The sequence below is a fragment of the Lygodium microphyllum genome, chromosome 3 (assembly GCF_053477565.2).
Source record: "Lygodium microphyllum isolate KBCC chromosome 3, Lygodium_microphyllum_v1.1.10, whole genome shotgun sequence".
NCBI lineage: Eukaryota > Viridiplantae > Streptophyta > Polypodiopsida > Schizaeales > Lygodiaceae > Lygodium > Lygodium microphyllum.
In genome coordinates this window covers 4,818,359-4,830,892 of record NC_141137.1, presented here as the reverse complement: position 1 = coordinate 4,830,892, position 12,534 = coordinate 4,818,359, and positions in this window count along the sequence as shown.

Genomic DNA, 12,534 nt, shown 5'->3' with positions numbered 1-12,534 from the left:
CAGATGCACATGCATGTATACATACATATCATATTTTCTTCTTCATATGTTATTATTTCTCCCTCCCTCTCTCTCTCTCTCTCTATATATATATATATATATATATGTATATGTATATATACATACATATATACATACATACATACATACATACATACATACATACATACATACATACATACATACATACATACATATATATATATATATATATATATATATATATATATATATATATATATATATATATGTATGTATATATATATGTATATATATATATGTCTCCTTGTGGGTCGTCTAGAATTCCAATGATCATTGTCTTTGGTGGAATCTTAACCTTCTCTATTTTTTCATGCACTCTCCAACTAGTCTCTCTATCCTCTAAATTCAGAAGTGGAAAGGCTCCCAAGCCTTCCCTTGGTATATCATAGAGATGTATATGTGCACCCTCTCTCTCTCTCTCTCTCTCTCTCTCTCTCTCTCTCTCTCTCTACTGCTTAGGGTTGATTTCACACACTTCTCTTATGAATCAAAGGTGAGTGTTTGAATACACAACTATTTGATTTGGGACAACCTAAACTACCCCTAGTACTACCTCATGTGTTTAGACCACCTAGAGAGACCTTACATTGAGTGCAAGAGAAGTTCTTGATCATGTTGATTGATTTTGCAACCTTTTTTTGGGCCTCCAAGACTTGCCAAGACCCATTCTTGGCAATGGTCTCTAGAATTCACACCTTATATGATGATCGATAAGCTCTGTGAACTTGATGGCTAGACTAGGACTAGTACATGTGTGTAATAGCAAACTCTACTAATAGACTCCTACCTAGCGTAGGAGATAGATCCTAGCCAGATTGATTACTTCTTGTGGCCACATTGAGTCAATGGACTTACCTCATGGAAATATCCCTAAGCTTTGCATGTGCTCAAATTCAATAGTATGATCCTAGATAATCTACACTATGCATAGTATTGCCTTCCATAGTTAGAACATTAGAATGCATCATAACTAGTATGCAAATCACAATTAGTGGTTCAACAAAAATTTTGAGGTTGCGAGATCATTTTTTAGCCATATCACAATATATTCTCTAGAATATTCAATTCTTATCCAAATCGAGCAATAAAGAACCCAAGAAGACCAAACTAAAGATGGTATGAATCCATGGTACTAGACCTTAAAAGTAAGAACAAGTGTAGCCGAAGGCGATAATTTCCTGATCACATTAAGCGATTTCATGATCACTTGAGTGAAGAGAACCTATTATACTTATCTCTAAAATTCAAACCAATTGATCAAATCAAGTGCTCCTTATCATAGGGTAGGCTTATTTACATGTAACAACCTCACCTAGAGGATAGGAGTCTGCTTTTCAATCAATTTAGTAGATATTAATACATGTTATGACATATTTAACATTAATATTGACTTATTATATTGTAATAATGTGCTTTTATATTACCATATAAGCATTAACATTATTCATATATATGTATAGTAATGTATGTTAAAATGTCAAAAGCTAAATTCAACTTAGCCTTAAAATGGAGTAATATGTGTCTCATTAGGACTAGTGAGTAGCATCTCTTAACATAGACCACAATGATTAGAGATACATCACCCTCATGTCTAACATATAATGTGCTCCCAATGGGATTATTTTGAAAACCATGTGTAGTCAAATATGCATATAGATTCTCATACCAAGCTTGAGGTGCTTGCTTGAGACCATACAAAGCCTTTTTCAATTTGCACACATTGTTTTGTTGCCCCTATTGCACAAAACAGTGAGTTTGAAAAGCATACAATTCCTAATGCAAATCATCATTCAAAAATGCAATTTTAGTGTCTAACCGATATACATTCCAACCATTACATTATGTGAATCTGTTCAAACTCCACTCGACCTCTTATAGTGTGTGACTAGTAGTCCTTGTGAACTACAACATTTTGCCACTGCTTTCTATAAAGAAAGAACACCTTATCCTTAGCATCCTCGTACGTGGGTGCTATAAAGTCAAGGGCACGGATGTCAATCTCCATCCATTCATTGAAGAGCTTAAGATGTTGTGAAAGGAGAGAATGATTGTGAAAGATGTGAGCAAGCACATTGGGAGGTGGTCTGAGCCATTCTTATGCAGACCATGCATGACTTTTGGGTTTTTGAGAATGCTCAAGTAAATGAGCTCTTGTTCTCATTGCTTTCTCTAAAATCATATGTTTATATTTATTAGATATAGATTTTGTGGTAGGCCTAGTCACCTCAAGTTACTATGCACCTCCATTGTGCAGCAAAGTTGGACTCTCGAAGGTTGTAGAGGATGAAGAAGATGGTTTATGGGCACTTTGTATTCTTGTCATAGAGCCATGATTTGAGAGAAGGATTCCTTGGACCACCCATGCACGAATGAATGCCCAAAGTTAGTATGAGTGGAAGATGGTCCACGAGGAGTCGCTTCCAAGTGGAATGCAATGGTTCTCAGTTTTCTATGAGTTGCCATATTGGACCTGTCAACCATCTATTGGATCGCATGTACATTTTCAAGAATGTAAATAGCTTGTTGTGGGACCATATCACAGAAAGAGAGACACTTTGTAGGTAAGAATGGACTTGAAGGAGATATGTAAGACAGAGGCTTATTTGGCCACAAACAAGCACCACAGATAAGCTCTGATGATCATGTGCAACTACCTCATGCTCCTTGGGTCCTATCCACTATAGAGGAGCGCATGGTGAAGCAAATCATCAGATCTATTCACGTGGCAATGGGTATGATGCATTCTCTTAGGTCCATATTTTCTAAAGATGACCAACTAACATGACTAAAATCCCATGATTGGCACAATATATATGAGGTTTGTCCTGGCCTTGATAGTCATTGACTTGATTAAGTACTACCTATACATTTTACCTTGCATCGATCTATAGTACATAATAGTGCATTAAATTTATTGCAGTTCATACTACTAATTGTGATTGTGGGTTGTCTCACTCCAAAGATATATTCGGTGATTTGTAAGTTGTCAAACTTAGTGCAATGAATCTCATAAAAGGAGACAAGGACATCCTTGAGTGAATTTGCAAGGTAAGAAGTGGTGGAGATAGTCTATTTATTTGAAAAGTATCTATCCATAAGCATGCACATGATATAGACTCATCTCCTAGTACATCTTGTGGTGGATAAAGTGGAGTTGTAGGAGTGGTCCATACTCGATGGATGTATTTTTTGGAGCGCTGCAAGAAAACCTTAAAAGGCTTTGTGTAATAGTAGGCTTTGTCCAAAGGATGGAGTGATTGCCGATGATGGATTCAGATAGCAAGATGCTATGAATTCTGAAGGATGACGATAAACTAATTGGAGACAGGGTAGTTGAAAATGGGATATAGAAGAGGAGAGATGGAGCCATGGAGAAGAAGGCGAGTCATTTTTGTATGTTGTATCATGCATCAATGGAGAAGTGGCTAAGTAGGTATGAGCTTGCCCAATAAGGCCACGAGAGGCAGCACGATTAGAATTTTGGCATAGTACACTTTAATATCTTGATTGATTTCCTAACAACATGGAGGAGTTGTCGTGGTTCATGACAATGAGATGGTTGCATGATGCGCCGACAACTTCACACTAAGGGTGGAATTGCTACAACATGGGCATTCTTCCTAGAGAGAGTCACTGAAGAGGAGTGGGAGTTCTTGAGGGGATTCAATCCAAAGGTAAATGGTGCTTTCATTATTATTATTATATCTAACAACTATATGCAGCAACTAACCTAGGCATTTTAATGTACTATAAAAAGTCTACATCACAATGTTGTCGTGTGGGTGACATTTCTAAGTGGATTGCATTGACAAATTGTGCTCGTGGTGTCATGGCAAAGTTTGAGCAAAAAAGTCAACGATGGAAATGTGAATCTTGTGGGGTGAATTTTGGCAACTTGTAAAGTATTATTTTAGTAGATTATCATAGCTTCTCCATAATCATATTTGATGTATAGTGGTTTAAAGTGGTGTTGGATGGAGCAAGGGTAGTTGTTCGTGATGAGGGTTGTTCGGATTCTTAGAGCTAGATTCCGAGAAAAGATAGAACGATTTGCACAATAAGTTTGTCTTATCAGGTCAAAGTCAAAAGTGCCTTTTACTTTGCAGCATGCTCTTACTTGATTCCAAATAGGTGATATATTTATCTCCAACAAGTGCAGTCAATGCTCGAAGTTGGCCGAGAGGGAGGCAACTCAGGGATGCGTCACTTGACTATTGGAGGTGGTGGCTATGGTGCATGCCTTGAGCAGCCACAATCTTCCTCTCCTCCTCGTTCTAGGGATGGTTCTGGGGGGTATTACAAAGATACGGATTTTAAGACCCCATAGCTGGTTGCTACTTCTCACCCCCATCCTAGTTCTAGAGAGGGTACCTCTAGTGCATGCCATGGAGACACCAATATAGTGTCTCTGTCTTGTCGGTCGAGTGGACACTTATCACCTCCTAGATTTGCTACACCTATAAGCATTTCTACTCCTATGATGTCAAGGTTTGCTCTCAGCCATCTACGAGTGGCACTTGTATGGGTGCTACTCTGACAGATGCCACCATTGTAGATATACCCAATATACAGGGGTCTCCTAGTTATGACTAGGAGTGTATTCGAAGGTGGGATAAAATGCACCTTAGACGCACCCCACTAGGGTATGGATACTTAGTGGAAGAGAAAATCGATGCTGTATACATGAATGATGAGGGAAAGAGGCTGATTGCACGTACATATAAGTTGTGCCCAACAAGTTTTTAGGCATAACATATTGGATCATTGGAAGAATATACTAGAGACTAGAAAGGACTAGGTCATAGTATCCTTGCATGAGGAGTTTGCGGAGATCGATTGATCAGTTCTCCACTGAATAGATGATGGATATGATGTGTGTCTACATGTCACACAGATTGATAGATGTGTGAAAGGTAGTGAAGAGTAGCGTATCAAAGCCTAAGTAGCTCGACTACGAGGATTGGAGGAGACTTAGAGAGAAATTTGTAGACTCTCTAGGGCGATGAGAGCAACAACAAGAGGCAACGAGGGAAGGATTGGAGGAGGGAGTTGTGTACCCTTTTAGGAATGGTAGACGTCAAACCTACTTGGAGAGCTTTGTAAGTTCTCTATTAGCTATATTCAGTTTGTAATTTTATGTATAGTTTGTAGTAGTAATAACCTTATTCTAACAATGCTATTTTGTCTTTTTTGCTATATCACTCTAATACAAATCTCGATCCTACAGGATTAGAGAACCAATTTGCAGAAAGACATAGTCTTATTGTACTTATCGACAAGTTATATGTGCAAGATGGTCAAGTAGGTCATGCCTCTTTTATGTTTTCAGTTTTTAGTCCTTGTAATGCAATGTGTACTCAGAATTGATATTTGGTTATATTGCAGACTCCTTTCAACGACTTGTTTCATCAAGTTGAGCTATTAGATGGTGATGAGTTGTAGCAGTCACTTGGATATAGCAACATTGGTATCGGTGCAAATAGTGATGGTACCATAAAGATGCATATGTCAATGTTTTTAGTGACAATGGGAGCAATGTTTTGCATGAATAATTCTCTCACTTTGAATATTGATATTAGGCCTATATGTCGTAGTGTTTGTTGTTCAAAATATGTCTTCTCACATTCGAATTTCTATTGGCAATATTGGATCAATTGTTCTTATATATGAACCTTTAGTGTTCATGGATGGTAGCAATGCTCTAAATGATCAAATTCTAGAAAATCCAATGATCGGTGAATCACATATTAAGAATATTTCCATTTTTAATCACCAAAATGGAGGATTTTAGTCTATTTTACATATCCACATCTTGGAGCTACAAATTTTTTGTTTGAAGACCCAAATATGCATCCCATTTGGAGACTTTCTCAAGTATGTGAGTGATATATCAACCAAACTATGGAGATGCAAAATGCAAATGTAGCTATCATTTTTATTTGGTAAACATTTTTACCGAAACAAAAAAGTGATGTTACCACCATTACAATATCCATCACAACCATTACATGATTTATTACATGGTGTGCATTCTTATAGTAAAGAGTTAAAATTTAGTATACGAGCTCATAATGGTGCTCTTACATTTGTATCGCTTGGTGCAAATGTTGATGAGCTTTTATGTGCTGTCACTAGTAATGGTTATACTAACATGGCTCAATTTATCGTCATATAGGTTCTCTCATGTCCCATATGCAACATCAACAAATACCAAGGTTTGCTCAACTATATGTCTATGATACTGAACACAATTATTCTAATTAACTAAGGGTTATGCCCAATCTCTTATTAGAGAGCTTCAATCTATGATACATCAATGTAATGTAAATGCACAAGCTTTTAGATCTGTGGGTAGGAAATTGCAACACAATCTTCCAATGTAATGACTATTTTTAGTATTCCATAGAGTAATAGTCAACTGTGGAAATTTAAATCTTGTGATGAATGAGATGGAGTATTTTTGGCAACTTGCAAAGTATTATTTTAGTAGATTATCATAGCTTCTCCATAATCATATTCGATGCATAGTGATTTAAAGTGGTGTCAGAAAAAGCAAGGGTAGCTATTTGTGAGGGCTATTTAGATTCTTGAAGGTAGATTCCAGGAGAAGATAGAACAATTTGCACAAGACGTTTGTCTTGTTAGGTCATTGTGAGTAGGTGTATGGCCATTTTTTAACATTTTACCACAATAAGATAAAAGTCAAAAGTGCCTTTTACTTTGCAGCACACTCTTAATTGATTCCAAATAGGTGATATATTGATCTCCAATAGGTGCAGTCAACGCTCGAAGTTGGCCGAGAGGGAGGCAACTCAGGGATACGTCACTTGACTATTGGAGGTGGTGGCTACAGTGCATGCCTCGAGGAGCCACAATCTTCCTCTCCTCCTCATTCTAGGGATGGTTCTGGGGGGTACTACAAAGATATAGATATTATGACCCCATAGCCCATTGCTACTTCTCACCCCCATCCTAGTTCTAGAGAGGGTACCTCTAGTGTATGCTATGGAGACACCAATATAGTGTCTCAGTCTCGTTGGTCGAGTGGACACTTATCACCTCCTAGATTTGCTACACCTATAAGCACTTCTACTCCTATGATGTCAAGGTTTGCTCTAAGCCATCTAGGGGTGGCACTTGTATGGGTGCTACTCTAATAGATGCCACCATTTTAGATACACCAAATATACAGGGGTCTCCTAGTTATGACTAGAAGTGTAGTCGAAGGTGGGATAAAATGCAAAATTTGTAGACTCTCTAGGGCAATGGTAGCAACAATAAGAGGCAACAAGGGCAGGATTGGAGGAGGGAGTTGTGTACCAAGTCATATAGATCAATTATGTCAAGATACCATGGCCAGAGTCCAAAGTAAGGCAAAACTTAATCTATTTATTATAATGACATGCAATCCCAAGTGGTCTAAGATAACTGACGCATTGTTGCTTGGACAAAGTGCTCATGATTGTCCTAATTTAACTACTTGAGGGTTTCATAAAAAGCACATTGATATGCTACATATCTTATTGAAGAAAGAATTGTCTAAAAGATCACAATTTATGTTAGTGTGATTAAGTTTCAAAAGAGAGGGTTGCCACATTCTCATTCTTTGCTAATTTTGGAGCATCCTTTCAAACCCTCTAAAGTATGTCACTATGACAGATTGGTTTGTGCTGAGTTGTTTGAAAAACTAAAATTTTCATATTTATTCGAGATAATTAAAGAATGTAATACTCATGGTCCTTGTGGTCCAATAAATCCCAAGAGTCCTTGGATGCATGACGGTCGATGTACTAAAGGAAAATTCCTCGAATGGTCATGTATATGGCAATTGTTGATGACATTAGATATCCTATTTATAGAAGGAGGGATGATGGAAACACAATGACCATCAAGGGCAATGTTATTGATAATCAATGGGTTATTGTATATAATCCTTATATAAGTAAAAGATACAATGCATGTATAAATGTGGAGGTATGTCAACTATTGTGGCTGCTGTTATACACACACACAAACACACACACGTATAAGGGACATGATCATTCAACCATCCAATTCTCTACTAGGGTTGATTGAGCACCTAATCTTACAAGTGTCTAAGAGGTGGATGAGATCCAAAGCTAATTGGATGCACAACATATGTGTACTTCTGAGGCATATTGGCAAATGTTTGGTTTTCCATCGTATAATGAAAAACTTGATCCACAACACTTAACAAGTGCACTTGCCAAGTAAGATTTTTATGGTATTTTAAGATACAAAAATATGGCTAAATACCATGCACATGACAACATATGCTATAACCTACTAGTTTACAAGTGAGAAACATTACAAATATATGAATGAATCATGAATGTAAAGCAATGTGACTACACATACCCACTTTTAATCCACTATTTTAGGGCAATAAGCTTTAAACTTAGAGCGCAAATACTAATGAACCTAATATGCTCACAGAGGAGATAGTCATTGTTATTTCAAGTTTTTAAAAACATTAAATAGATTGAAAAGAAGAACTAAACACAAAGCAAGAGTTGATAATATATCAAATCTTATAAAAAATGAATATATCCAAAAAACTACTCTTACTGAATAGTTTATATACAATAAAATTCATCTAGATGGGACTATTCTTTACCAAGATTTTTCAATCACTACAAGGATATAGGATAATAGCGATGGCCATTTCTGATGCAAATTAGTGGCGTCGCTATTTATGACACAAATAGCAACGATACTTAGACGAAAAAAAGCGGGTTGAAACCCGAGCGCGACAATTTGCACAAAACAGTGAAAGAGAGAGCAAAGTGCATCGTGCATTTGAGAGGGAGAGGGGGAGGTAGAGAAAGAGGGAGAAGGAGAGCTTCTCGATGCCGACACCGCCGTTTGCGAAGAAGAAGAGGAGAAAGTGCACAAAGGGCGAAGAGGAGCCACCATCGCGAAGAGGAGCCGCAGAATCCATCCTCGGGCCTTTGTGGTGAGTGCATTGCTCCCTCTTGATTTGTTTTTGTTTTTCATCCTTTTCTTTTGCTTGTTTTTGTTAAAAATGATGTGTACTGAGAGAGAAAGAGAGGAAATGATAGAGGGAGAGAAAGAGAGAAAAAGAAAGAAGGAACAAGGGAGAGGGAATAAGCATGAAACACAATAAAGAAAGAGAGAAAAAGAGAGAGAGGGAGGGAGAGAGGAGAATGAATGGATAAAAAACAAAGAGAGGGTAAGATCTTGTTCTTTAATTTCTTATTTTATTGTTTGTAGTAGTAGTAGTAATAGTAGTAGTAGAAGAAAGGCGAGTACTAGTAGTAGTAGTGGTGGTGGTTGTGGTGGTGGTGGTAGAGAGAGAGAGAGAGAGAGAGAGAGAGAGAGAGAGAGAGAGAGAGAGATGTTTTGTTAAAGGTGCACCATTGGTATGTTAGAGAAGGTGAGTACTAGTAGTAGTGTGTGTGTGTGTGTGTATATATATATATATATATATATATATATATATATATATATAGCTAAGTGTACCTTAGGTGTGTTTGACACTTTGGAAAGGGACGGAAGGCTTGTGTATCCAGGCCCGGTAAATCAAAAGAGAGATTGGACTTGGAGGTGAACGGATGGTTTTATTGACATGCTTTGTGCTGCCTCCTCCTACGCTCTATATATCGAGTTGCACACAAAGGAAAAAAGGTGGCAAGGTCCGGTGCAATACCACAGGATGGGAAACACTCCGACATAGGGTAGCTACTTCCTCATCCCCATGCATAGCATATTAGACTTTACATATTGTAGGCCTGTCCGTGGATGGGTGGAGACTTTACATACGTTAATTTTGTTGAGTTACAAGAGAAGAAATCCCTTCTCAAACAATTTAAGAAAGAAAAAAAGAATGATAACAAAAACAAATTGTTTGTTGCAACGTAGACCAAATGGAAAACGATGAACGCCATGATGTTCAAGTTTGCGAGGCGTATCTTAATTAGTGTGTCCCATGTCCTTACTCTCAATGTAAGCTTGCAATTAGCCGAAAATATCGATTGTTTATAGAATACGTACAATGCTTCGACGAGTTTCAATCAAAGATCATCAAGCGATCTCATATTTTGAGCAAACGATAAGAAAAGTGTATATCAATCATGCATTGTATTTGCAAACTAATTGAGTATCATATACAAAAACATTGTATGTGATCATAAAATTTATTACAGGAAGGCGACGTCTCATCCCAAGGAGAAGTGTACCCTTTGCAGCTAGTTAGAAGAGTTCATAGGCGTGCAATGGATGGAGTGCTTGTGCCAATCCACCACTTGGAAGGTACTACCCAATCTATACCGTCAATACTAGAGGAGACATGTAGCCTTCTAGACTTTTTTACAATCTTGGAGCTTGAGATGGAGGCAATGATCGATGCATTGATGCCCATGGATGTCGACACATCTGATCCGCTTAGAGAGGAAGCATCCATACCATTATATGATGGGTGCCGAGTATCTCGCCTGAAGACATTGCTTGCACTCCTAAGTGTGAAAGCAAAATACGGGTGGAGCGATGCGAGTGTGATCGAGTTGTTCATGTACGTTCTACATACGCTTTGTTGATTTCTTTTCGGCACCATCATAAAAAATAATTGTGTTTTTTCAAGGTGTTCTATGATTTTTTTTAAAGGTTACTAAAGTATCATATATTACTACTTGCAAATACCATTTCTGAGTCTCGTGATGATGCGTAACATGTTTTACAAAAGCTTGGCATGGACTACAACATCATCCATGCATGTATCAACGATTGCATACTGTTTCGAGGAGAATACGAGACTATAGAGACATCTCCAAAGTGTAGTGCTCACAGGTATCAGCAAGACTTGCAAGGGATAGCCATCCCTCAAAAAGTTCTTAGATACTTTCTGTTTATCCCCCTTATACATCACATGTTTTGTGCGTCCGGCATGGCGAGCTTGACAACGTGGCATGCGCAGAATAGATCCACAGACGGAGTCCAACGAATATCAGCGAATTTACACGCATGGAGCCACGTTGACTTTACCTTTCCAGATTTTCCAGAGAGCCAAGGAATATTTGGGCTTGCTATGGATGGCGTGAACCCATTCAGTCTACGTTCAACTTCTTGCAGTGTGCGGCCTGTAGTCCTTGTTAACTACAACATCCCTCCATGGCTTTCTATGAAGAAAGCACACCTCATCCTTAGCTTGCTCATTCCCACCGCTACAAAGCCAATAATATGGACGCGTATCTTCGTCCATTAGTCGATGAGCTTAGGATTTTGTGGGAGGAAGGGGTCACCGTGGAAGATATGAGTAAGTGCGATGGTCGATGGTCTGCCAATATTCAAGCCATTCTCATGTGGACCATGCATGACTTTCTCAAATTTGCGGAGTGCTCAGGTAAGTAGGCTTCCGTTCTCATTGGTAATATCTATCATAGCTCATTCAAGTTTGTATTCATTGAATAGAGATATTGGAACAGGTCTCGTTACCTCAGGTTATCCTGCATGTCCATTGTGTAGGCCACAGTTAGACTCCCAAATGTCACAAACCATGAAGAAGATAGTATATTAAGGACACACTACTTTCTTGCCAGAGAGTCATAAATTGAGGGAAGGTTTTCTTGGACGACCTCTAGCACGAACGAAAGCCCAAAGTTGGTACAAGCTGAAAATGGTCCACACGTAGTCACATCCAAATGGAATGTGTCAGTTCTCAGTTTTCTACAAGTTGCCATATTGGACCCACTTACAAATCAACCACTTATCGGATCCCATGCATATTTTCAAAAACGTGGGCAGCTTACTATGGGACCACATCACAGGAAAGAGATATAGTGCAGGGGCATGAATGGATTTGAAGGAGATAGGCAAGATGGAGGCTCCTTGGCCCCGCAGTCGAGTGCTGATGGTCACTTGCAGCTATCTCACACTCCTTGGGTTTTGTCCACTAAAGAATAGTGCATTGTGAAGTAAATTATCAAGTCTATTAGCACTCTGACGAATATGATGCGTTCTCTCAGGTCCACGTTTTTTAAAGATGACCAATTATCAAGGCTAAAATCCCATGATTGGCATAAGATATGTCAGGTTTGTACTACAAATGGATTGTAAGTGGCCTGCGTATTTTGTTATTTGAAGTGTAGTTGTTGTTCATAATACTTCTTCATTTGTAGCACTTTGTACTACTGATCGCGATTGTAGGATACCTTACTCCAATAGTGACAATGTGTGATCACCCTTCACTTATTCATTAGTCATTGAAATAATTAAGAATAAAGTGATTCTGATGGGCGCCTGCCACTTGTAGTGTATAGGTATGTAGGTACTATAAGTGTAGTAAAGTGTAGTGACTACACGGGTGGCATAGGCATATGTGCCTTTACCCCCAAAAACCTTCCACTTAAAGATGATATATGCCTCTAATGAGGAGAGAATAAGAAAAAAGTGATATAATGAATCCAAAACTCATTGCAAATAGCCAAGTGTCAAGTAATTCCCACTAAAACAAAA